Source organism: Cydia strobilella, chromosome 10 (genome assembly GCF_947568885.1).
Source record: "Cydia strobilella chromosome 10, ilCydStro3.1, whole genome shotgun sequence".
Taxonomy (NCBI): Eukaryota; Metazoa; Arthropoda; class Insecta; order Lepidoptera; family Tortricidae; genus Cydia; species Cydia strobilella.
In genome coordinates this window covers 1,704,219-1,731,597 of record NC_086050.1, presented here as the reverse complement: position 1 = coordinate 1,731,597, position 27,379 = coordinate 1,704,219, and the positions used below count along the sequence as shown (strand labels likewise).

Genomic DNA, 27,379 nt, shown 5'->3' with positions numbered 1-27,379 from the left:
GCGTGGACTTAGTAATAGCAGCTAAAGTATCTCAATTCCACCCCTCTATTCACCCTCTTAAGGTATGATTTGGGGATAAAAACTATCCTATGTCCTTCTCCGGCACTCAAACTATCTCTATGACAAATTTCAACTAAATCGGTTCAGCGGTTTAAGCGTGAGTAGGTAACACAGACAGACAGACAAAGAGACTTTCGCATTTATAATATTAGTGTGGATATCCTCATGAAAATTGTTAATTGCCATTTAAAATTCAGTACATAAATATTAGTGTATACGTTTATTTAAAGGTCATACTTTTTGATAAACTTTGTATAGGTATTATTGCGCATGTGTGTTTCTTTAGGGTTGCATGAGCCGTTAGGTAGGTAACAGTAAAGGCGAAATCATGAGTTGTGCTATATGATGCTTTCTCACCTTAGCCAAGTGAATAAAAAGTTCAGCATGTATTCGAAAATCTTATTAAAGTATGGACACAAAAAAATCTGGTCTTGCATGGTATGGTAAATCTTTAAAATGAATTAGGATTTCCAAGCAGCACTTGATATAACTATATAATAAAAATACAATCATAATATAACCAAAGATAGATATAACTCCGTAATAGATGGATACAGTCTAAGGAAAAAACGTGCCTCGAAAATCAAGAAAATTTGATTCTCGTTCAGAGGGCGCTACTAGTTTTGGCCTACAGTCGTATAGATGGCGTTGACGGTTTCGTTTGTTATTTAACAATTTTTACGCATATCAGTGAAAGAACATGGGTCAAAATCATAAAAATAATTAATGCAAATAAAAAAAAACATTTATCTATATTTAAATACATTCTATCGTATTTTTATAAATCTTCATTTTTAGTTTTAAAGTGTGTCGACAGATGGCAGTGAATTTACTGGGGTTACAAAATTTACTATGACAGTACCGCTCTAGTATAAGTTACTCTATGATATAACGTTAAGATGATTGTGAGTTTCACCATTATATATTCCACCGTACCTATGTCAATACTTTATTCAAACGCTTCACTCACTAAGTGACTAAAGCATTTAAAACAACATTTACAAAACTCACTCCTAACAAATATAAACATTCAATCTCTCAAAACAACCTCAAGCTAATAAATAAGGGAACACTCAAGAAACGCGAATTTAAAAAATAACCAAGTGCGAAAACTCTCACGTCCGCCCTCGGGAAATCACGGCTCTATTACCGGTTAGCCGTACCCCTAACGGTACCGAGATTACCGGTAAGAATTCACTAGAGCCAGGTGTGTGATTTCCGGGATTTGTAGCGTGAAATATCAGATTCAAATATTCATTGTTAGTTAAGGCGCGAGGGTAGGCTCTACAGTGTATCATAAGCAAATATCATAGAGTAACTTATACTAGAGCGGTACTGTCATAGTAAATTTTGTAACCTCAGTAAATTCACTGCCATCTGTCGACACACTTTAAAACTAAAAATGAAGATTTATAAAAATACGATAGAATGTTTTTTTTATTTTTTTATTTTTTTTATTCTTTAAATATATACAACAAACTTTTCACTATTTCTAATTATACATTTTAATTTAGGCCAGCATTTAAAGACATAGTGTGCAGTAACAGCCCAAAAAGACCGGGGCCTGTGCTCCAGTTACAATATATGTGACACAATTTTTAGAGAGCGATCGGATTTTGGATAAACAATTTTCTTATAATATAAAGTTTACTTAATTCAATTAAAAAAGCTTAATTAAATAAACATGCATTACTGGTATTTTTTATTTTTATGTACGTATTTAAATATAGATAAATGATTTTTTTTATTTGCATTCATTATTTTTATGATTTTGACCCATGTTCTTTCACTGATATGCGTTAAGATTGTTAAATAACAAACGAAACCGTCAACGCCATCTATACGACTATAGGCCAAAACTTGTAGCGCCCTCTAAACGAGAATCAAATTTTCTTGATTTTCGAGGCTCGTTTTTTCCTTAGACTGTATCCATCTATTACGGAGTTATATCTATGTTTGCAAATATTGACAGCGTTATGGAGTTTGCGTATACAGGCCTACAGGGTGGCTAAAAAATAGGTGCATTCCCGTTGCCAGAGAGATTTTGGGACTATACTGAGCAACTTTTACTATGGGACCAATCACGAAATGCGAAAAAAAATTACCCTCCCATAGAAAATGGAAAAGCCAAAATGTATGAAACAGCCAAATTTTTTTAGCGATTTCGGGGTTGGTCCCAAAGTAAAAGTTGCTCAGTATAATCCCAAAGCCTCCCTGGCAACGGGTGTGCACTTATTTTTTTAGCCACCGTGTATATAGTTTGGTAAATACATTATTAAATGGAGAAATACGAGATTCAAGATTTCTATGGGTCATCCACAGGTCAGAAAATACAACATTGCCAAGAATGATGATATCAAGTGACATTAAAAGTATTGAATAAAAAATATAAATAGCCATAAGTCATAAAGAACCGATGGCCAAATTCAACCAGTTTTACTACTAGTTACACATTTAACCTTTCTCATTATCATCTTCCTCGCGTGCATTTTACCACGGCTCATGGGAGCCTGGGGTCCGCTTGGCAACTAATCCCAGCAATTGACGTAGGCACTAGTTTTTACGAAAGCGACTGCCACCTAACCTTCCAACCCAGAGGGGAAACTATAGGCCTTATTGGGATTAGTCCGGTTTCCTCACGATGTTTTCCTTCACCGAAAAGCGACTAGTAAATATCAAATGATTTCGAATAATGAATAGCCGAGTGGATCTGACGTCCGACTTTCAATCCGGAGGTCGCGGGTTCAAACCCTGGCTCGTACCAATGAGTTTTTCAGAACTTATGTACGGAATATAATTACATATTTACCACTAGCTTTTCGGTGAAGGAAAACAACGTGAGGAAACCTGCATACATCCGCGAAGAAATTCAGAGGTGTATGTGAAGTCCCCAACCCGCATTGCACTAGCGTGGGGATAGCCCAAGCCCTCTAGCGCATGAGAGGAGGCCTGTGCCCAGCAGTGGGACATATAGTATAGGCTTAAGAGGCCGTAGTCGATTTTGGAGCAAAAATGTAAAATTGATAGATTTAGTCGTTGAAATTATACACGTTTTGTTACGTAATATCTAAATAACAAGTATTGATTTCTATTAGCATGTCTTCTCATCTTGCCTTTTAATAATGAGCTCGCGAGCGTGCGTCACCGGTAATGCATGAAGAGAAGGGGTAGTTTTTAAAAATTCATCAAAAAATCATGGTGGTAAATTATACAAATTGATGTATAAGTATAGTTTCAGCAAATGTTGTAGATTGTTTAAGTATTAAAATTACGTTGAAATTAAGTCGATTTTCAGAGAAATTGTCACTTGTTTGGAAGTAATTTCTGGAGAAAATTGATTTCGTCTAACTTTCATTTAAACTACTTCAAAGTCATAATAATAAAAATGTAGTCTGATAAACGTCAAGTACAGGATATGTGAAATACAAAATTACCATGTTTAGCAGTCCAAACTTTACAAATTTTACAAATAAGAACGACAAAATCAGTGCTCTACGCGCATTTACCTAAACGTCCATCAGAAAAGCAAACATTACTAATTTAGTGAGTCTGTTTTCAAAAAACTGATCTGATAAAAGGTAAGATAAGAAGACGTGCTAATAGAAACCAGTACTTGTTATTTCAATTAGGTAACAAAAGGTGTAAAATTTCACGGACTAAATCTATCAATTTTACATTTTTGCGACTAAAATCGACACCGGCCTCTTAAATATTATTATATATTATTGTTAGCAACACTGTTTGTAAGGATCATTATTTATTAATAGCTTATATTTTGATCATTTTTACTTTTACGATTAGCTTAAAAAAGAGTATCAGTTGACCCTTACTTGTCACTGGTTCCCGCCATCTTGAATTGTTATTAAAAGGCGGGTACACTGTGACAAGGGGCAGTTCGTGTACAGACGAGTTACAGTGTCTCAGACGTCTTGGAATATTTATTGTAAATTGGTTGTTATTATGTTGGTAACGAACGAATAAAGTTAAAATATTGGTACAAGTATTCGTTTTCATCATCAACCCGGTGGTAACCTAACATTATATTGTTGCGAACGCAACCTTTTATTTGTATAATGCAGTAGCTAAACGCAGCCGTCGGGCTCGCTTACTATGCGGAGGCTTATTTAAATGCACCAATAGGAGCGCTCCACATAACCTGTATCGCGGCCAATTAGAGGCACCTAAATTTAGACTACCTTTTTACCATTCAAAATTAGCTTAATCACTTTCGCATCAGCCTCCATACTATTACCACCACCTACACCTTTAACCGTTTACGTCAACTGTACCACGTAACCAGCACCTATAGATTACACGTTTACTTCAAATCGAAGTATTTTTATTTGTCGTCGAGACCTGCACGGCGGCTACAATATTATTTCGAATAAATGATATTGTAAACCTTAATGAACCTGCACGAGCACGTTGTACTCGTAATATCGTCAACACAACAAAATGATTTGTCTCGACAAACCTCATTGGCTATTAACGCTCGCACGCGATTGGCCATTACCAGTGTATTACCAAACGCTGACGAAATTAAATGACCATTCGTGAGCCTAATTCCTGTGCCGTAAGGTCTATTATAGTGTTGTTAGTAAAACCGCCCAAATTGGCGTCCATTTGTGAACGAATCAGCGCAATAACTGGTTATTGGAAAAACGGCTGGCAATGGTACAGTCGTGTTTTAATTAGGTTGGGTTGGGTTAGATTGGGTAAAGTGACGATAGCTGGCGAGTATTTGGTGATTATGATTACTGGTATTTTTGGCTACCTAAAAACTGAGTAAATAAATGCAGAGGCAGAAAAAGAAAGACAGACGGAAAGCTGAAATGCTGTAAAAAAAACGATAAGATCAATGTGGTGAGACCGTATATAAGGTAAGATCGTTTACAAGCTATTTTCAATGCTTTTAAGTTAAATTGCTAGATTAATTTATAACTTTAAACCTAAAATTCAGCTTACAACTGAATTGTGTCGTCTGAACGCGTGCATAATCCTAGTGAAAGAGAACTTCCTTTGTCAATAGTCCAGGGCTTTTTACCTTCAATCCTCACGTAAACGCCAACTGAAAATTTGCAGGGTAACAGCTAAATAATGACAGTTGAAAATGGCATGAGACGAATGTTTAAAAAAACTTTTTTTTTATTGGCCTGGCCACGAACTTTTCAATCAGCCCTCGTAAACTTGTATAACTTTTGATCCGACGGTTTTCATTAGCGGACCTTTTGGGCTTAAAATGTTTCGGTTGTGGATTATTTAAAAAGATCCTTTAAAGGGTTAATCGATTTTGTTGGATCGTTGAATTCTTGGCAATTATACTTTAACCGCTAACTTTAGTTAAATGATGAAATTACAGTAAAATTTTGCTGCTGAAATTTTGATTAAATTTGTCTAAGAGCGTTTTCACATTGCCCGGTACAATATCGGATCTCGGAAGGAACTAAAATGTAAGATATATGTGTTTCTCAGTATTTATTTATGCATTTATTAAATCATTATTACTAAAAAACGATAGATAACGCAAAAAGGTGGACTTAATGCCACATGGCCTGCAGCTGTTTTCCTATAGGCGCCTTCCGACATCCGATATCGGAAAGGCGCTTTGATAATTTCAGTCATGTCGGAGCCCCCCGTCAGCTGTCGGACCGATAGTATTTGATTGTGAGCGTATGTGTATGCAAAATGTTTGTTGAAGTGTGCGTGACCGCTAAAGCCGGCGCCCGGGCGGCCTGATCCTACATCCGACATAGGAAGCTCTGAAGGTGACATTCGGATGGTAACAATAGCTGCACAACTGTTGCGGCATTACTGCTGCGGCATTACTGCTGCGGCATTACTGCTGCGCCATGACGCCTCGAAGCGGGCAACAGTCAATTGCTTAAATAAAATGAGTGACGATGATGATTGAAATCGTGACGAGTAATGCGGCACCGAAAGTCACTCATTCTATGAAGTTAATTGACAGTATACAGAAAAGAGAAGTGTTAAAGCATGTGAAGGGGCCCACTGACTATCAGTCCTCCGGACGATATCGGCCTGTCAGTTGTTCGGAACTGTCAAATTTTTGTTCTAACTGACAGGCCGTAATCGTCAGGCGGACTGATAGTCAGTGGGCCCCTTTAACCTTCCAGGGTGTTGGACGCGCGATGAGTTACCTGGCGTGTAGCGCAAGTAACAGGTGAGTTAAGCCGTAAATTTAGCTAAACTCTAAATTACTTTTGTTATATAGGTATATCTAATGCCTAATTAAACTGACATGTAATATTTAAAATATTATAAATAAATGACCATGACTATCCTTTTCATTTATTCTCATTATCATATCATTTCAGTTTTAATAACGTCACATAATTTCAATCACCTCCCGCCTCATGTGAATCATTACCGCATCCCTGTGGTAAATGATCGCATTACACGCAGTCGTCCGGAACGATATCGAGTGATTTGTTACCAATTAATTATTCTATGATAAGTTTTCGCTGAATCCCGTAATTTGATTTTGGAATTACAAAAAATAAACTGTTCTAAAGTAACCTATGTTACAGGATATAAATAATTGAAGTTTCTAAAACTATGAAAACGGATTATATCGCGTATATTGAATTTATAATACATCCCGACGTTTCGAACCCTTTACAGCGTTCGTGGTCAACATTCTTTTATTTTTATAAAGAAACAATACTGCATTCACAGCGGGAGACTTCAAAAACAATGCCGATAAAAAAAAGATAATAATTCCAAAAATCATGGTAAGTTTAAGCTCAGGTTATCTTACCGAAGGACTTAAGGGGCCCACTGACTATCAGTCCGCCGGACGATATCGGCCTGTCAGTTAGAACAAAAATTTGACAGCTCCGAACAACTGACAGGCCGATATCGTCCGGCGGACTGATAGTCAGTGGGCCCCTTTAAGGCCTAGACGTATCAAACTTGATTGCGATTTTCGTTACATTGCGGTAATTCGTCGATCGCCTAAATTCATTGTACACTGTAGTGTGTAGCAAAATCGAATATTGCATGCAATATCTTGATCGGTCTAAATAGTTAAGACCTATATTTAAAAAAGAATGTGTATTCAATCCACCCGTCAACTCGTAAACCTATTAGGTTATTGTGAACGGCGCAAATGTAGTGCGAGCGTGACGTCCCCGCGCGGCGGAGGATGATCCGCCGGCCTGATTAAGAGGAAAAAGCGGTCGTCAAAGGCAAATATAGGACTATTCTAGTGACCCTTGAGCGCTATATATAAGGCCACTATGATGCCAAAAAGTCTTTAAGTGTAAATACATTGACGTACTTATTACCAAAGATAGATATAACTATATGGATACAGTCTAAGGAAAAAACGTGCCTCGAAAATCACGAAAATTTTATTCTCGATCAGATGACGCCACTACCTTTGGCCTACTCTCATAGAGAGGCGTTGAAGGTTTCGTGTGTTATTTAACAATTTTAACGCATATCAGTGAAAGGACATAGATCAAATCATATAAAAATAATTAATGCAAATAAAAAAAATCATTTATCCATATTTAAATGCATTTTATCGTATTTTTATAAAGCTTCATTTTTAGTTTTAAAGTGTGTCGATAGATGGCAGTGAATTTACTGTGGTTACAAAATTAACTATGACAGTACCGCTCTATTCTATTATATCCTCTTTGTTATTACCTATGTATATTTTATTATTTATCATTCAGCTAGAAATGTGAAGAAGAAACGACATTATACGAAATTACGTCTTATGTGAATGTCATAAAGACTGATGAGGGATGATGGAATTGTTTCATTTCTATTGCTTACGCTTTCCTTTCAGCTTTGTCGAAGTAATTTAGTAAAGATAAAATGCCTCTCTCGAATCACTAGAAATGACAAAAATAAACAAAAGCCTACGGTAAGAATGTCAATAAGGAAAAGCGGTAAGGTATATTTTGCCCGGAGAAATAATTATATTTCAATTTGTGACGTTACTGTGATACTAGGTTTTGCAGACGGTGAAAATTACTGATTTATTGGGGTTCCGTACCCAATACAAAGGGTAAAAACGGGACCCTATTACTAAGACTCCGCTGTCCGTCTGTCTGTCTGTCACCAGGCTGTATCTCATGAAACGTGATAGATAGACAGTTGAAATTTCACAGATGATGTATTTATGTTGCCTCTATAACAACAAATACTAAAAAGTACGGAACTCTCGGTGGGCGAGTCCGACTCGCACTTGGCCGGTTTTTTAATAATAATTTGCGAGGTAAAAAAGCAACGTAATTTTGTAATTCAGAAATACAATTATTGTTTCTACATAAATTGTTTTCGGAAACTTAATATAATTTTCTTCTCAAAAGACAAATGATAAAACAAAACAACGTAAAAAAATAAAAGTTTTATTGACTACAAAATGAAAAATAAGTTTTCTTTCATATACTCGTCATGCTTCATCTGAGCTTATTTTGTTTCACAAATTATACAATAAATAAGGCTCAGTTGCTAAAATAATACAGCCGTAAAGGGGTTGCAGAGAATTTCAGAGGAAAGCAAATATAATTGAAGGAATATAAGTGTGGAAAGGCGTCACCATTGGTGTAAACAAAGTATAAGCGTATGCCAATTCCGACCGAACACCGACGCCTTTCCACTGCGCCATCCGCCACACGACTGATGAGCGCGCTAGTGTAACTAAATGCGATTTTGACTCCAATGTATCGGCCCCATTCGTAGTGCTCGTAAGGCCGGTCTTAACGAAGTAATATATATGTCTATGGCTACAACTGGTTCCTGCAAAAGTCTTAAGGGGCCCACTGACTATCTGCCCGCCGGCCGATATCGGCCTGTCAGTAAGAGCAAAAATTTGACAGTTCCAAAAAACTGACAGGCCGATATCGTCCGGCGGACTGATAGTCAGTGGGTCCCTTTACTGTCCGCAAACGTGAAAGCAATGGAAATTGACGACCAAACTTATATTTCGTCTCGATTGAGTATAATATGAGGAGTTAAATATCATTGTTTAATAGTATTATCATAATTATGATGGTCGCCATCCGATACGCTCGGTAAACGTTGTAAATAGCTCTGAAGACCTATTATCGAGCTCAGTGCCGCGTAACGCGAAATGTGTTTATTATCATTCGCATATGTGTCGGTGCATGTCAAATCGTTTAATTTCGGAAATGGTTATGAAATTTCATTTTGTCAGATAATACGTGAAAACAAAATGGAATGTAGATGAAATTTAAGATCTGTCATCACATCTAACAAAACAACTGTAAGTACACGCATACAAATAAATTAAATGAATATACAAATAAATGGGCCACGATGTTCTGTCATCGTCATCGATATATGTATTTCTAAGTCCTATTTCAGGCTTTAAGTCACAATTTAAATTATATAAATAAAGAATAAAGTCGATGCCGCTATTATACAGGAGTATTTTTTTTTAATGATAAGTAAAAGTTAAACATACCATATGAAGTATCAATCTTGTAGTAAAAAATGTACATTTAATGTGTTTGTATTATCATTGCTTTTTTTGTTATTTGTCAATAGTTATTACCATTATTAGTTCAGTTAGTTATTACGATAATTAAGAATACAGGGCTCATGGCTGATCATTGCTCTTTGATTTACCACCCTCCTATGTCTATATGGGGCATTTTTTATGAAAAGGGACCTTATTGTCGATGGCGCTAACGCCGCACAGCGTCGCGCAGCATTGTATTTATATCGGAGCATCGTTTATAATGGCGTAAGCGCCATCGACAATAAGGTCCCTTTTTATAGAGAATACCACATATGAAAGCAATAAATTACTGTTTACTAGAAACCGAGACGCAAGTTAACAATAATGCCTGCCTCCGTAAACAATTTCATCGCCTCCGGAATGATGCCCCTGTTTCGCACAGACCCATAACTCCTCATCGCACTAATTAATTACTCCTCCACTACGTTACAGAGCTTTCACTTGATTAAGGGTGTTTACAATCACTCCGAACAATGTAGCACCCTGTAAGGGTTGCTATACAGTACAATGTAAAAACATAATACTTTTTTGAGGGTCCCTTTGTTTGACATAATTATTGAAAGTCATAATGTAATGATTGTCTTATTATCATTAATCATAATTCTGAAACCGTAAACTTTTCAAGATTTTCCTCGGGTTATCCTATAGATAGGTTAGGTTAGGTTAGGTTTGTTTTATGGCAATCCTGAAAAGTTTGGCGTTTCTGAGAAAAACCAAATTATGACTAATGATAATATGACAATCATTACATTATGACTTTCAATAATTATGTCAAACAATAGAGACCCACTTTTTTGCGGCCATGGTTTTAAAGATGTTACAATATAAACAGTTTCACATGGACCCTGTTAGGGCAAAGCAAGGATGTATGTACATATATTTACACTAGAATATTATATAAATACACAAAACTCTTAAAAATTACATAATTAAAAATTGTAAAAATTGTAGTCATTTGAAAAATATATATAATAAAAATCATCCGTAAAATTCATCAATTAAATATTAAATATAAATTTCATAATTGTTTATAAATTTTAGACAAAAACAAAATAACAAAACAACGCAGAATAAAAATTAATTATTTTATTGGATTGTTGGGGCCCAAATGCAGTCAGATAGTACCAAGCTTCAACCACTTTCACTTTCCTATCACATTTTTTAAACTTACTTCTTATTTTGATGTCATTTTCGGTTATTTCTCCTTTATATTCAAATAATTGAAAAATCCCCAGACAAAAACCTACAGGAACGTCAACAAAAAGCGAACAGGAAAGTGAAGGCGAAAACGCTGTAAGAATTACTTGGTCGTAAGCTATATCGTTCTACATTAGCACGTTATTTTATTACAAATATTATAGTTAATACGATCCACGACTAATTTATGACAAAGGTCGAAAATATAAAACCCCCATTAAAATTGAATGACCAATCAGGATTTTATTATGGCTGGCCTCGTAAAGAGCGATCCCGGATTACCTTAGAGAGTATAGTATGAACATCATCCAGGTTAAGTATAATAATATAATAAACGCTAATTTTATAAAAATCTACCTTTCAAATGCAAGACACATTAGTATATCCGCTTGGAGTATAAACTAATTAGGATGTATGTCCTAGGACTCACTTCGGGACATCAAGTAGAGTGACGGCCCAATTCGAACAATGATTATAAGATGTAACATTTCTTCAACCAAAAACTTTACTTTTGACACTGACAGATCGGTATCGTATCGCTGTGACATCTTATAAGCATCGTTCGAACCAGGCCGTGAGGACGCGCAATTTCATATGTCCCATTAAATATTAATCTATGTGCCATGTAACTTTTTGTACTAATAAATATTTCTTATTCTTAAATACTTACTACGAGCATTCATGTTTCGGCATACGAGAGGTTAAAGGAGTTGCTGATCACAACACTATTAGGACCGCTTAGTAAAATTTACTTTGGCGCACTCTGTCAAATGAACCCTCATATTTCACACCATAATTCGTAAACCTTATTGACAAGATGTTAGATGTTCACGATGGTTAGTTATTAATAACAATTTGCTCGTATTATGGCACATTAACTCCATTTACCATAATTCACACTAAAAGACAATTCATAAATCTTTTTGCAAAAACCCTCCTCCTCCTCTCCTTCAGTCACTCGATGGTCAGTTAACCTGTTAGTACTAACAATTTGCTTGTATTATTTCATCATAAGCACTACGCGAGCACAACCGTAAGTACTGCACAAAGTAAAGCGAAACTGCAGCCGGTTCAATAATGCAGCAAAAGCGAAACGAATGCAACTGTCATCGGTAGTGACAGGCTGATGGGGCTCACCCAGACACGACGTGTGCGCACTCTTTCCTACAGCTCTATTATACTTTTTAGGATAGTTTTACAATATTATACGTCAATTTTTACAATCCATACTAATATTATAAATGCGAAAGTCTCTCTGTCTGTCTGTCTGTGTGTTCCCTCTACACGCTTAAACCGCTGAATCGATTTAGATGAAATTTGGCATAGAGATAGGTTGAGTCCCTGAGAAGGACATAGGATAGTTTTTATCCCGAAAATCATCCCTTAAGAAAGTAAAAAGCGGGGTGGAATTGAGATAATTAATGAAGTGCCTGCTAATTTGTGTGCATAATTTGCTCAAATTGAATGATTGCTATAAGAATTTTTCCAGGCGCTATACTTACTTTAGTCGCTGTTATTAAGTCCACGCAGACGAAGTCGCGGCAAAAGCTAGTATAAAATAAATATAAATATGGCGTATCAATTGCTTTCAATTAAATTCGATTCAATTATTTATTTCGAATCATTTTGATCCATATAGTGTTAGTAAGTACAACAAAACTTAAAATTAATTAATATTAGTGACATACAATTACAATTCACAAAACACACACATAAATTATAAAATAAAATACAATAACAAATAAAATAAATAAAATCTAGGCAATCTAGATGCACCATTTCGCTTTCACTGTCCTGTTCACATTTTTGTTAAAGTCCCTGTAGATTTGAATTACGTAATTAGTACTTTGGCAGGGTAATAATAACCAAAACACATCAATGCAGATACTCTGTGGCTACGCGAAATCTCCGGATAAGGTAGCGAAGCTAAAATTTAACTGGTTTACTGACAAGGAAAACGCTCCCAAATTTTATCAATATAACACTTCGCTAACGCTCGTCATCCTTATGCCTACTCTACACTATAGGCGATGATGGTTGATAGTATCATTGTCTATCATCGGCAAGATCATCGTGCAAGCATCCACATGATCGCCTGTACAACATAACCATCCGGCGATTCCCTTTGATGCGTGCCCAAAAAACCGACAACTCACGGGTCGCAGGCGATGATAGATGATGGCTGGCGGGGACTGCCGAGTATGCCCTCTACACTATCGTGCCCGCCAGTCATCGTTTATCATCGCCGATCGTATAGATATAGAGGAGCCATAATGACACTATTTTAGGGTTCCGTACCCAAAGGGTAAAAACGGGACCCTATTACTAAGACTCCGCTGTCCGTCTGTCCGTCCGTCTGTCTGTCTGTCTGTCACCAGGCTGTATCTCATGAACCGTGATAGCTAGACAGTTGAAATGTTCACAGATGATGTATTTCTGTTGCCGCTATAACAACAAATACTAAAAACAGAATTAGATAAATATTTAAATGGGGCTCCCATACAACAAACGTGATTTTTTTGCTTTTTTTCCGTAATGGTACGGAACCCTTCGTGCGCGAGTCCGACTCGCACTTAGCCGGTTTTATTTAACATCAATTAAAGTAAAGCACGCCTTGGGGGAGGCCTATGTCCAGCAGTGGACGTCTATCGGCTGACATGATGATGATGATGATGAAAGTAAAGCAAAACTGCAACAGATTCAATAATTTAGCAACAGCAGCTTTCATGATTACAGCTGATATTGGCAACTTCGGGCAACAGCTTGATAAAAGTTACGCCGGCATAACATATGCTCAGACTACATCTCTTCAGAAAAACATGATGGTCTAAGATACGTTATAAGAAATATATACCCTCCTAGAAATAAATAGATTAAATTTTACATCTAAAATCTAGGCAACCATGGACTGCAACCTATTACAGTTAGATTAAGAATAAAACTATGAAAAAAGCTCATGAAATAAAACTATGAAAACGGATTATATCATAGTTTTATTTCACGAGTAACTATCGCGGTAACCGAAGACAATATTAAATAAAATAACCTTTCATTTGATGTAACATAGGATAACAACACCGGAAGTACATTAAGGAAAACTGACTGACTGTACGCAATTTAATTAGGCAACCTATGTCGTCCCATGTGCAATGTGTCAATGTGAATATTACATATCATTTATTCCTTATCACTAATAAATAACAGATGAGGGATATATATATCTTATATAGTGAAATGAGGTATGTTTGCTTGGATCTTATTGCACAATTACCATTCTAATGGTCGCATTTTATAAAGTTAAAATGACAGTACGAACTGCAAGAGATTCAATAATGTAGCAACAACCGGGACGAGTGCAGTTGACATCAGAACTGACAACTTGACAAGGCTTACACCGACATGATATGTGGGACGAGTGTTTTCTACGTCTCTTTTTTACTTTTTAACAAAATATGTGTGTCGCTTTTTAGCGATAAGACCGTCTGTTGTTACCTAGTTGTTATCTGTATTATTGTATTCTACTTTTCATTATGTGGTGCACAATAAAGAATATATAACTTACTTACGTGTTAATGTTGTTTTTAGGGTTCCGTACCCAAAGGGTAAAAAACTGTCTGTCCGTCGGTCACCAGGCTGTATCTCATGAACCGTGATAGCTAGACGGTTGAAATTTTCCCAGATGATGTATTACTGTTGCCGATATAACAACAATTACTAAAAACAGAATAAAATAAATATTTAAGTGGCTCCCATACAACAAACGTGATTTTTTGCTGTTTTTTTTCCGTAATGGTACGGAACCCTTCGTGCGCGAGTCCGACTAGCACTTGGCCGGTTTTTAATTTATTTTACTGTCGTAAACCTGTGGTAGGTATGATTTAGATTGAAAGCAAAATATTTTTTTTATTTTTTAGAGCATAACAGTTTGAAGGAATATAATAATATCAGCACGAAAAATCATCTCTTTGTTTAAAACATGTACGTATATACATAAACATAAACGCATTTAAAAGCGTGTACAATTATTTTAGTATATTTTGTTCCGGTTAAAATTGTAAAGATTTGTATGGAGAAGGTACGGAGTCATGTAATATTTTGAAAATATATAAACTCTTTGACAGTTATAGTTCATACTCCAATACTACTCAAATAAAAGAAGTTTTCAACATTCTCAGCTGCCATTTATATCTGCAACTGGCTCCTGATGAACATTAATGAACAAACAGTCTCAACTTGTTCCGAATAAACAGAAAGTTGTTAATCAGTTTAGCGAACTTCCCGCTTAGACAATTCCGATATCAAACAAATACTCTAAGCGGAATAAACTCAATCATTCGAAAGACTTAATTTGATGTCAAAATGTCTTATTTATATATTATTATTACCATCAACATTTTCATAAAAAAAACTCCATTATATTGCCAATAAATAAGTACTTATTTTGCGAAGCTAATGACAACTGTCACAAGATTTAAAAGAGTTTTCGGTAATTCTTGACAGGAAATGAGTTCTGCGTCGGAATTTCGTGACAATTGTCGTGTTCCTTCAACCACTCCGTAGCTAACCATATATATATAACGTTTCGTAAATATTGTAACAAATCATTATAAATATTTCCATTGTATTCTGGCAGTGAAAGATGTGTTACATAAAGCACATTTGCATTCGACCTTACAATCCATCACGGGATCCGTGACTCGGGCCTGATTGACGCGAGGAATCAGACGACAAAGCTGACAATCCGATCTGTCGTCGTACAAATCCGGCTTTCATTCGAAACTCTATTTAATCTGTATTACCTGGGGCCCATTTCTCGAACGGTATTGGACTAATAATATTAGTCTAGTGAACATTTTATTTCATAGCGTGACGCGACGTACGCGTTAGAATTAAGTGTCATTTTGTATGGGATCTTGAGTTTCCAAAACGTCCCGCTTGGCGCGCTGTTTAAAATCCCATACAAAAATAGACAACGCAAACGCGAACGCTCGTCACGCTATCGAATGTACAGTCGAAGGGCAAAAATACCGATCCAGACAAATGGCTGACATCACCTTCTCTCACTACACAAACATCGACAGATTGCGGATATTACATATATACTCAAAATTTTAAATGGTAACATTGATTGTCCTGAATTGCTCGCTAAGCTCTCCTTCAATACTCCATCTAGACCTAAAAGATACTTCCCTCCCCTCTCAATTCCATTTTCATCGCGTAATTACAGAAAGAATAGCTTTCTATTGCGAGCTGGTAAAAGTCTAAATGAACTAACGAAAGAGTGCGATATTGACGTTTTTAATAGTAACATCACAACTATAAGACGGATTCTGGCAAACAAACTACTTAAGTGAGCGAGTCGTATGCGACAGCATACTCTTAATAATATTATTATATCGATCGATGTATTTTATTAATAAGTTTTGTTTTTCTTAGCTCAGTATATTAAGAGTATTGTATTGTGGGTATTTAATAAGTAGGTATTCACATTTAGAAATTAGTTTTAGTTGAATATGTTGTAAAATTTTAGTGCTAACCACCAATTATGTGTTAACTTGTTGCTATTGGTGGGAACCTATAATTGGTTTTTTGTTATTTACTTATATAACTATTGTATAATTGATAGCTGTTGGTTCTCCGAAAAATAAATAAATAAATTAAAAAGGCACATTTACTGACTCCACAATCCATCACGGGAACCGTGACTCGGGCCCGATTGACGCGACGAGTCGATCGACAAAGCCGACAATCCGATCTGTTGTCGGACAAATCCGGCTTACGTCACATTCGAAACTCAGCGTAATCTGTATTACCTGGAAGCGTATAGCGGATAGAGCTGTAACACTTTCATTCGTAACATTTATTGGTGCGCTAACAAACTAACATGTATTATGTATTGTATTAATATTTGTTTTATTGTAACTCTTTTGTTTCAGTTAAGATTTACGTCAAACCCTCGGTCGTTAATCAATCAGCAGGGGTGTCGAACTTGGTAAAACGGGCCCGCTTCCGCAGATGAGGCTGGACTTAATCGGGTTTGTTGTAATTGTGATTGGGTATAACAGCGTTTGCACACTGTATATCGGATATCGGATGGAAGTACAACGTTTTTTTTTACTGTATTTATTTAGTCATTTAAGAAATCTGCATAGCAAAAAAACCGGCCAAGTGCGAGTCGGACTCGCGCACGAAGGGTTCCGTACCATTACGCAAAAAACGGCAAAAATATCACGTTTGTTGTATGGGAGCCCAACTTAAATATTAATATTATTCTGTTTTTAGTATTTGTTGTTATAGCACAAACAGAAATACATCATCTTTTTTTTTAATGATGAATAGGCAGGCGTTTGACCACGATCCCACCTGAAAATTTCTGTGAAAATTTCAACTGTCTAGCTATCACGGTTCATGAGATACAGCCTGGTGATAGACGGACAGACCGACAGCGGAGTCTTAGTAATAGGGTCCCCTTTGGGTACGGAACCCTAAAAACGGTAACCCAAAAAAGGCGGACATCGTGCCACAGAACACTAACTGTCATATCTTTCCCATAAGAGCCACCAGATATCAGGTTGGCACTTCCGTTATGCAGACATATTGAAATCAATGTGTAAACAGGCCCAATATGAAGGCCAGTTATACGGCTTATCCCGCAGCCACACAAACCCTTACCACGTTAGCAGCTATTTTTATTTTATATACTAGCTCATATATTTTAACCTAGTAGGATATAACCAAACGGAGTAGTTATTAACAGGCGCTCCCCTCTGTCGAAAATAGTCGGCCAATGGTCATACACAATGTATGGATTGACGTTTATGTGACATGGCTATTTTTACGTTACGTATACATTTGACGTTCCCCTCCCCCGCAAAAATCGGCAGACTTTTTTGTACAGAAAATTACAGACGTGACGTCTCCGTTTGGTTATATCCTCCTAGATTTTAACAGTCGTAATCCTAACATTACATTTGGGATACCGCTCACACAAATCTACACAGGTATAACCTCCAATTGTTGAAACACCCGCAACCCTCACGGCTGGTCTATAAATTAATTTGCATTCATCCGCCCTGATATACTCCGCCGCATCGTTCCGCATTCAGCTCTCCATTTATCGGGGTGAGTAATGTTCGCGCGATGAGGCAGCAACGGCGTCGTTGTTGCTGTACAGAATACAGAATTACAGATGATGTAAGGGTAAAGGTAAAGGGACGTAAGCACAGAAATAAATATACCATAGAAGACGCAAATGCATCTACTTCGCGTGTCCGAACCCCGACCAAGCGTCGAGGTTGACCGTCGCTCTTTACAGTCCACGCCGCCGGTTGTTGAAGCCGGACGTCGGTGAAAACATAAAAAAATGCTTCGTTGCATGATAATTAACTGCAACAGCTCAAAAATTGCGAGCACCCAAAGGCAAGAACATATTTCCTATCGAAGATAAGTAATTTTAAAATTATATTATGCGTAAATTTTATATGATAAAGTCGGCACGCTTGGTTTCAATACAAATCGTGGTACTCGTATTTGCGTCATCTAGCGTATATATTAAATCTGTGGACGTAAGTGCAGCAGCCGGGCTAGCACATGATTGGCGCGAGAGTATATCGCCGCGACAAAGACTACCCGTCCCCCTTTAATTCATACAGTTAGTAAAAGACGGGTAGTCTATCTCGCGGCGAGATACTGTCGCGCCAATCATGTGCTCGGCTTACAGGGTGCGTAGATAAGATGCCAATCGTTAACGCTCCGTAGCGAACGAAATGCAACCTGTCTCTGTCGCACTAATATGGAAAAGTGATAGAGAGAGATAACTACGCTACGCTACGACTTACGAGATTAGCATCTTGTCTACACACCCAGGCGTGTGGCGGGTGTACTCCCTTTTTTGCGAAATTTATTTCGCCGAATTTCACTTGGCAACCAACTTTTCGCCAAAGTTTCATTTGACAAACCAATCGTTGGCATAACCTTACTTTGCAACCATTTCATTTCCCAACCGTACAAACCGCACAAAATAACGTACTAGGTTGGATTATGTAAAGTTGCGAAATGAAATTCGGCCAAATGAAACTTTGGCGAAAAGTTGGTTGCCAAATGAAATTCTGCAATACAATTTTCGGCGATAAGTAGGTAAACCAAGGCACACCGTATTGCACAAATGGACAAGAAATAAAAAATAATGCCGCTGAAAATTTGGGTCTTTTAAACTAGTAACTGTAATAATTATTGAAATCTAATGGTTTACCTACTTTTATGGTACATTGTAAAACTCTGTTTTAACTTGGCACGGTTGAATAATAGACAATTGCTACGGAAACACGCAAACCCACGATTTGCCGCCATATAGCCAACTGATAGCCGTGTTACAGTGTTTTACCGTACTTAAATATGTCTGAATTCGGCACGCCTTACGAAAATGAATAGGCAAATACCTATTTCAGTCTCACCCATTCGCTGATTCATAAGATAGAAGTAAGTAAATGATTTAACCATCGTAATTTGTTAAACTTATAGAAGAGTCAACAAAACATGGAAGCTATGTCACTAGGAAATGTATATTAAGATTATTAAGTTAAGTACTAAAAAACTGTCCTATAGACATAATGAATGGAACAGCCATATTAATTCGCTATTTCGTTGTTAATTCCATAATATTTAAAGTAATTCAGTAAGACCTACAAAATATAGCAAAACACACTCTGTATAAAAACAGCCTATTGGAGAGATTTATTACGACAGCCAAACCCATTTAAATAAATGAAAACATCGGTAGCAAATGTAAATAAACTTACAAAAGTCCCCCAAATACCTACATAAGCCAGTCTTGGCCTACTTTTTTTTCCCTCCCACATTTACCGTATTTCCATTCATTCTTCCATTACGCTCGACCTTCAAAACTGTTCAGTAAATCGCCAAGCGACGTACATACTAAGCGCCACTTGCACCATCCCACTAACCCGGGGTTAACCGGTTAAACCGTTAACCCAGTGTCAAATTGTACTGGTAACCATGGTAACTCCGTTTAACCGGTTAACCCAAGGTTATGGTGCAAGTGGCGCTAAGTAAGATAATGTATTAGTGCAAAAAAGGCGGGCAAAAAGAAAAGCGGAACAGATGAGCGTCTTAGGAGCGAACTTCAGTGTTGCTAGAAAAGGAAAGGCTGAAGCGTGGTTTAACTTATAGGTAGTTCGTTCGCGTTAAGAATGCGTGTAAAATCGTCATTGTCCGCCGGCCTAGAGATCCTCGTAACCAATAAAATAGATCCTAATTACAAAATATGCCTTCAACTGGTCACTGTGAACTTGACTTTTTCAGGATTTGGACTTGCCGCACACTGGTGGAATCCCGCCCTAAGAAATTTCTCGCAGATTTGGCCGCATTGACCTGTAGTTATTTGCTTAAAGGTTTGAACGAGGTTATTTCTAAAACCATTATCCGTTAGTGCTGGATTACCATAAAATAGTAATAATGGTATAATGTATTCCAGTTACGGACTGAGATGTATGCAGTTATGGACCGTTATAGTTATTTTATGCAGATGTGTAACGAGGGATATTAAAACATATAAAACTTACTTCGTTTCTTGTACAGTGGCCACAAAATTATGGTTTGGACCGAGTACTTAAATTATCGGAATAATTGAACATACCTTACGCCTTAACAATTGACGCTCGTTTGGATATTTAGTACGTATGTTTGCTAGTAATATCTTTAACATTAATACGAGTAAGAGAAGTAATATCACAACAATAACGCTAGCCGTTAGCAACACATGTTGCAACATATCCTTAAGGGGCCCACCGATATCGTCCGGCAGACTGATAGTCAGTGGGCCCCTTTACTTACACATTAAACGACGGCAAGGAGGCATATTCAAAATTCAAAAATGTATCTGTCTTAATCTGTCAATGTCTTATTGTTGGTTGTCAATAAGACGCTATTTCCATACAGCTTCAATTTGAAATCAATCTTATCGACAACCGACAATGTGGTACCTTTTAGTTGAAAACGTCACAATAAGTAAGTAATGGTGACACAGATGAGATAATAATAAATAATAAAGATTTTTTTTTACGTCGCGGGATGTATTTTTAATTAGACACTACTGAAGACCGCCGACAAAACTAAATCAAAATAAGATTATCAAAATTGAAACAGGCGTCTAGCTTAACAACGAAGCCGATAAACCTCGGACAATTACCGAAATTCCGACAACGGCGTTAATACCGACCGGTAATTACCTATGAACTGGTAAATCGGTAAACCGGTAACGGCCATTATCCGGCCCTTGTGAAGCACAAGATTGAAGGGAAATGCGGTCGGAACGCGGATGGTGATTTAAAATGGAATGAGAGAATGGAACAAGTCCAACAACACACGAATAAGTGGTCGTCAAATATGGCATTTTTTTTAGGGTTCCGTACCCAAAGGGTAAAACGGGACCCTATTACTAAGACTCCGCTGTCCGTCTATCTGTCACCAGGCTGTATCTCATGAACCGTGATAGCTAGACAGTTGAAATTTTCACAGATGATGTATTTCTGTTGCCGCTATAACATCAAATACTAAAAAGTACGGAACCCTCGGTGCGCGACCCCAACTCGCACTTGGCCGGTTTTTTTAATTATTGCTTTCATTGTACCTAATGTGCCTATGCTAGCTGTTAGGTAACAAGTAGTTTTGAGTAGTAAAGAAAATAATTACTAAATACCTAGATGTATTTATTTAATCACAAAACAAAACATTAGTGTAATAACTATTCCACTTCAAGACAAGTGTTTCAGTGTCACAATTTATTATCAGTGCATATCATAGAGTAACTTATACTAGAGCGGTACTGTCATAGTAAATTTTGTAACCACAGAAAATTCACTGCCATCTATCGACACACTTTAAAACTAAAAATGAAGATTTATAAAAATACGATAAAATGTATTTAAATATGGATAAATGATTCTTTTTATTTGCAATAATTATTTTTATGATTTTGACCCATGTTCTTTCACTGATATGCGTTAAAATTGTTAAATAACAAACGATACCGTCAACGCCATCTATACGACAGTAGGCCAAAGCTGGTAGCGCCCTCTGAACGAGAATCAAATTTTCTTGATTTTCGAGGCACGTTTTTTTCTTAGACTGTATCCATCTATTACATCTTTGGTGCATATAAAATCGGTATATGGAAGAAATATAAAGGCATTCCAGGGCAGGCATTAGACAAAATGTCAATCGTTTGCTCCGTGGCGAACGATATAGTAGTCTCTCTCTATCACTCGTACATATTAGCGCGACAGTAATAGTTGCGTTTCGTTTGCCACGAAGCGTAAACGATTATTGGCATCAAAGATAGATATAACTCCGTAATAGATGGATACAGTCTAAGGAAAAAACGTGCCTCGAAAATCACGAAAATTTGATTCTCGATCAGAGGGCGCCACTAGTTTTGGCCTAGTCTCGTATGGAGGGCGTTGACGGTTTCGTTTGTTATTTATAATTTTAACGCATATCAGTGAAAGAACATGGGTCAAAATCATATAAAAATAATTAATGCAAATAAAAAATCATTTATCCAAATAGCACACGATCGTTTAAATTTAAGACATATTCATATTTAAAGCAGGTTTTGTTATCGATTTATTCAATATTTTTTCACCACACCAGCAGCTGGTAAAGGCTCTCTTGATTGTTCAAAAACGAATAAGAAAGTTGCATTTTATCCACATGTGGGGCAAAGTTATCAAATGCAAATTTTGAGTTGTTTCCTTATTTTGGCTGGTAGAATTAATCCATTTTTAATCGATTTGCTTTGATTTTGTTTGATATTTTACAAGAATTTTTTTTCTTGTGTTGGTGTGGTGAAAAGTTGGCAAAATTTGTTTAACCCTCGTGCCTTGAAACCCTCGCAACGCTCAAGATTCCTACGCTCGTGGTTCAATTTTGGAATCCTTCGCTTGCTCGGGTATCAATATTAGCACGAGAGGTTATTTTGTACATAACTTCAGTTTTCGCTGAAGCCTCTTTCATTCTTCCGTCTTCTTCTCTCTCTGATGATCGGAGAAAGCCAGATAGAGCCGCGTGTGTCTTATGATAGATTATCAACTCCACTACCAATAAGAGCACACGCAAGGCTCTGCCTGCTTCTCTTTCCTTCTTGTGTTCTTCTCTCGAGTTGGAAAGAGCGAAATAGCATAATTTTTCTTTGTTTCTTAACATTATTTCTCATTCGGCGGTCTTCCGGTGTCTTCGATCTTCATAAGATATTTTATTGTTTTTGCTTAGTTGAAAATCATCTCAACGGCATAGAATATTCACAGCATATAAATATTCTCTTCAATTTTGAGGCCATAAAATTTCCTATTTATTCGAGATTTATTAAATTAGTGCAACTGCAATGCTGCTTAAACTTACTCTCATTCTTTGAGGTTGTCATTATTTTACCTGAAAAAAAAATAGCACATTATTTTGTATTCTAATAAAGTTTAGTCTATAGTTTAAACAACTTGCAGTCTTTAAGGACGCTAAACACGAACAATCATGATTTTTTTTTAATTTTTGTAATCATAATTTATATCGTTTGAACACCGGAAAAATTCAAATACTTTTGTAAACCTTCACATTATTTTAATAAAAAATATTTAAAATTTTGAAAATTTTTGAGCGGTTGAAACGCTCATAATTTTTGGTGCGAATTCGACAGAGCGTGATGACGTCACGCGTTGGACGGTCCAACTGACGTTTGCTACTAATGACACTTATGTGAACTAATCTGTCGAACGCGGGGCATAACGTACCGTTTCGCGCGTTAAATAAATAAAAAAACCGGCCAAGTGCGAGTCGGACTCGCGCAACGAGGGTTCCGTACTTTTTAGTATTTGTTGTTATAGCGGCAACAAAAATACATCGTCTGTGAAAATTTCAACTGTCTAGCTATTACGGTTCATGAGATACAGCCTGGTGACAGACAGACAGACGGGCAGACGGACCGACGAGTCTTAGTAATAGGGTCCCGTTTTTACCCTTGGGTACGGAACCCTAACAAGATACAAAAACTGCTATCCATTTCTTTTCTATTTGTCAAGAGAAAACCTTTTCCTCTAAACATTTCACCGCGTCAATAAAACCGGTAAAAAACGTAGGTTTTACCGAAAAAAGGTAGCGAAAACCCATGAAAAAATTCGTCGCCACTAATCATATTTCGGCGCTGCGGAGAGGAAAATCGAGACTGAACTAATCTAATGGAACATACTAACAGCACTTTCAACTGAGCAACTTTCGACCTTGAGTCGTTGCAGTAAGGTTTACGAATGAATCGTCAGTTAACTGTGTGAGCGATGGTACAGAATGCGAGAACGAGCAAATGTCTCAAATGACACTCGTAGGTAGAAGTGTCATTGATATTTTACGTTTAGCTGGTACGGCGTACGATTTTATTTATTATTTTGTCCTTTAACGTGACGAACTGATAAAAAATATAAATAAAATAAAATAAATAAATATTATAGGACACTCTTACACAGATTGACTAAGTCCCACAGTAAGCTCAAGAAGGCTTTTAATATTTGGAAATATATTTGTAGAATTTTGATTTGACTTGTGTAATTTTATTTTTATGTTAATAATAATGTATAATAAAGTTTCTACCTTATCTGTTGTTCTGTTGTTAGTATTTATATTATGAAATATAGTTTTTGTATAAAATAAAGCTTCATTTAATTCAAGTTGTCTCTTTTAAGATAAATAACGATACTTAAGCTCCAAAGCTTTAGGCGAGAGTGAGTTTATGAGTTGAAAGCATTGTATTTACTTATAGCAACATTAGCAACTACTTAAATTGTACTCATTCAGATTAAAGCTAACATAGGTCTCATGTTAGCTTTAATCTGAATGAGTACAGTTTATACTGTCAGTCAGAAAGAGGAGTTGCCACACATAATAGTAAATAAAACAAGTAAAAGCAAAAATGTTAAACATAACAATGTTCCATCACATCAATTCCATAGGTTACGAACATTAACCGATATTTATGAGTGCCGATATCGGGAAATAACCTTTGGGACGCCACATGCGTCGATACACTAGCTCCGTCCCATCTACCAAGAACTTCGTTCAGGGCTGGGGCGGCTGCCGAGGCGGCTGAAGGCAAAAAGTTCGCTAAGTACCGAGGTCTCGGCCCACAATACCACTTTGTGGCATTTGGTGTCGAGACACTGGGGCCGTGGGGTCCAAGCGCAAAAGTTCTTTTTAAAGAACTTAGCAAAAAGCTCGTCGACGCAACCGGTGACCAGAGAGCTGGCGGCTTTCTCTCGCAGCGCATAAGTATTGCCATTCAGCGAGGGAATGCTGCCAGCATCTTTGGCACAATGCCGCGGGGGCCTTATTTAGATGTTTTTTAATTAAGAGTAGTTTTGTTTTTTAATTAATTTATTTATTTATTTATTTATAAGTTGTTATTCATAATATGGCCCAATAAAATGTCAAAAATGCGATTATAAATTATAGTTATGTCAAAAAATTCACCTACCTTTGAAGCGGTAAAAATGTTGTGATAATTGGAAAAAACTATAAAAACCATCCTCTTTCGAACGTAAATAACATAAAACACAGATCATACAACACATTGTTTTTTTTTGCCAGAATTATTACTTCTTCAGTGCTAAGTTTGTTTAGATTATAGACACTTGAAATTATCTACATTAACTACCTACTATTTTAATGGCAATTACCTACTTAATAATATCACTCAGCCGTAAATTTAAGCTCTTATCCCATTTTAAGCATCATTACACTTTATAAAACAAAGTCCCCCGTCGCGTCTGTTTGTGTGTACGTATGTTCGCGATAAACTCAAAAACTACTGAACGGATTTTCATGCGGTTTTCACCTATCAATAAACTGATTATTGAGGAAGGTTTAGGTATATAATTTGTTAACGTGCTTAAGGTTTTGTGTAACCCGTCGGCGGGGCGGGTCGCTAGTACTTAATAAAAGTATCTTTGAACAAGTTTGAGAACAAATACAATTATTTTATTAAATATTTTGATCTGCCTTCACCACTGGAGGGCTTCGTCACTTTTTCTTTAATATATGACATCTATTACAGTTTTTAAAAGTATCTTTCTTTATCACTCCTTTAACGCCCAAGATGTCATATAAAAACATTTCGGTGTTAACATGAAGGTTACCTCGTTGACTCAAACACCTCGCTTAAGCTTGGTCGGCAAGTAAACACACATCAACACAGCTTTCTATTTATAACCTCATACACCATCCTCCAAAAGATTATTATTGAAACTTCCCAACCGTTAGGTTAGAAACTTTTACAACATTACGTTAGTTATAACGTAATGTTGTAAAAGTTTCTTTCCGGATCCGGCCGCGTCCGGCCCGGCTTCCGGCTACCATAACATTTATTTGCCAACATGTTATAACTCGCCTGCTTGCCATTATCCAATGTCACTTGCACAATGGGGTTGGCCGGTCGAAATAATTATCAGATGGCGCCAGCATAGCTTGCCCTGTCAAGCCCTAGAATGAAGGCTAACGCGTATGAATTCGCCGCTAGGGGCGCTAGTGTAGATGGTGGTCTTTTCCATAGTTCGAAATGTCAAATGTCACTTGTCACTTCAATAACTGACAGCTGTTCTTTTGTCTTTTGGACCACCATCAACAGAGGCGCCAACTGGTGAGCAAAAAAACGATAGCCCTCATTGTGTCAATTTTTTTTTTTTTTAATGCCCTGGATGCCAGCCCTTTAAGCCAAATCTCATATAAAACGGGGCAAGTTATGATGGCGCCATCTCTGGAAACCTTTGACAGTTGCCAACCCCATTGAGGTCTATTTAAAGACTTGTTATTTGCGAAAATCATTCTGTGGTAGTGCCCAGAAAAAAAAAGAACCTTCAAAATCTTCCGTCATTGTCTAGTCGGTCTAGTGTGTTTACTTTCGCGGTTATCTTGTTTGCGTTATCTCGGTTGCGGTTATTTCCCTCGAGAGTACCCGTCAGACGTAGCCGAAAGGAGATATTTTACTAGTATTTCAGCATGAGCTTAAGGCCAAGTCCACAGGCGGATTTGTCGCATTTCATTGCGATTTTCTATCATGCAACTATTTTGTGTAACCGAGGAACTATTTTTAAATTTTATAAATACTAGCGCTGTTACTACCTATTGGAATAAACAAATGAACGACAGATATAATGAATGCTTACATATCGGCATTCTTCTGAACACGAGAGATATTCTGATTAAGAATTTTATGTTACTTATGCTGCTTGTGCTTTTTTATGTTCTGTTTTTTTTTTGTTTTGTAATTTAATTTAATAATTGACATTGTAATTGTATTTAGAATAATGAATTTTATTATTTATGTTTTGATTTATGTATGATAACTTCTCTTTAGAATTAATTAAGATTTTAATATTGATACGCTACAATCGCTAGTGCTGATTGATGGGTTGGTGTGCGTGAAATGTACTTTCAATCGTCCACAATTTAACAAGTTGTAAAATCAAATTACAATTCAATTATTTATTTAATTCGAATCATTTTGATCCATATAGTGTTAGTAAGTACAACAAAACTTAAAATGAATTA

General features: G+C 36.7%; 2 protein-coding genes across 3 annotated transcripts in view; both read right to left on the bottom strand.

Moving 5' to 3' along the window:
* Positions 1–27,379, bottom strand: part of LOC134744903 (syntaxin-binding protein 5) — a 431,872-nt gene that overhangs the window by 196,099 nt on the left and 208,394 nt on the right. The gene's annotated exons all lie outside the window — the stretch shown is intronic.
* Positions 1–27,379, bottom strand: part of LOC134744846 (cathepsin L-like) — a 480,196-nt gene that overhangs the window by 258,797 nt on the left and 194,020 nt on the right. The window contains exon 1 of one of the 2 annotated variants that reach the window (XM_063678772.1): positions 977–992. The exons of the other annotated variant lie outside the window; for it this stretch is intronic. The gene's annotated coding sequence lies outside the window, so the exon portion shown is untranslated. Of the gene's footprint in view, positions 1–976; positions 993–27,379 lie in introns of those variants that run through there. 2 annotated transcript variants of the gene reach the window in all.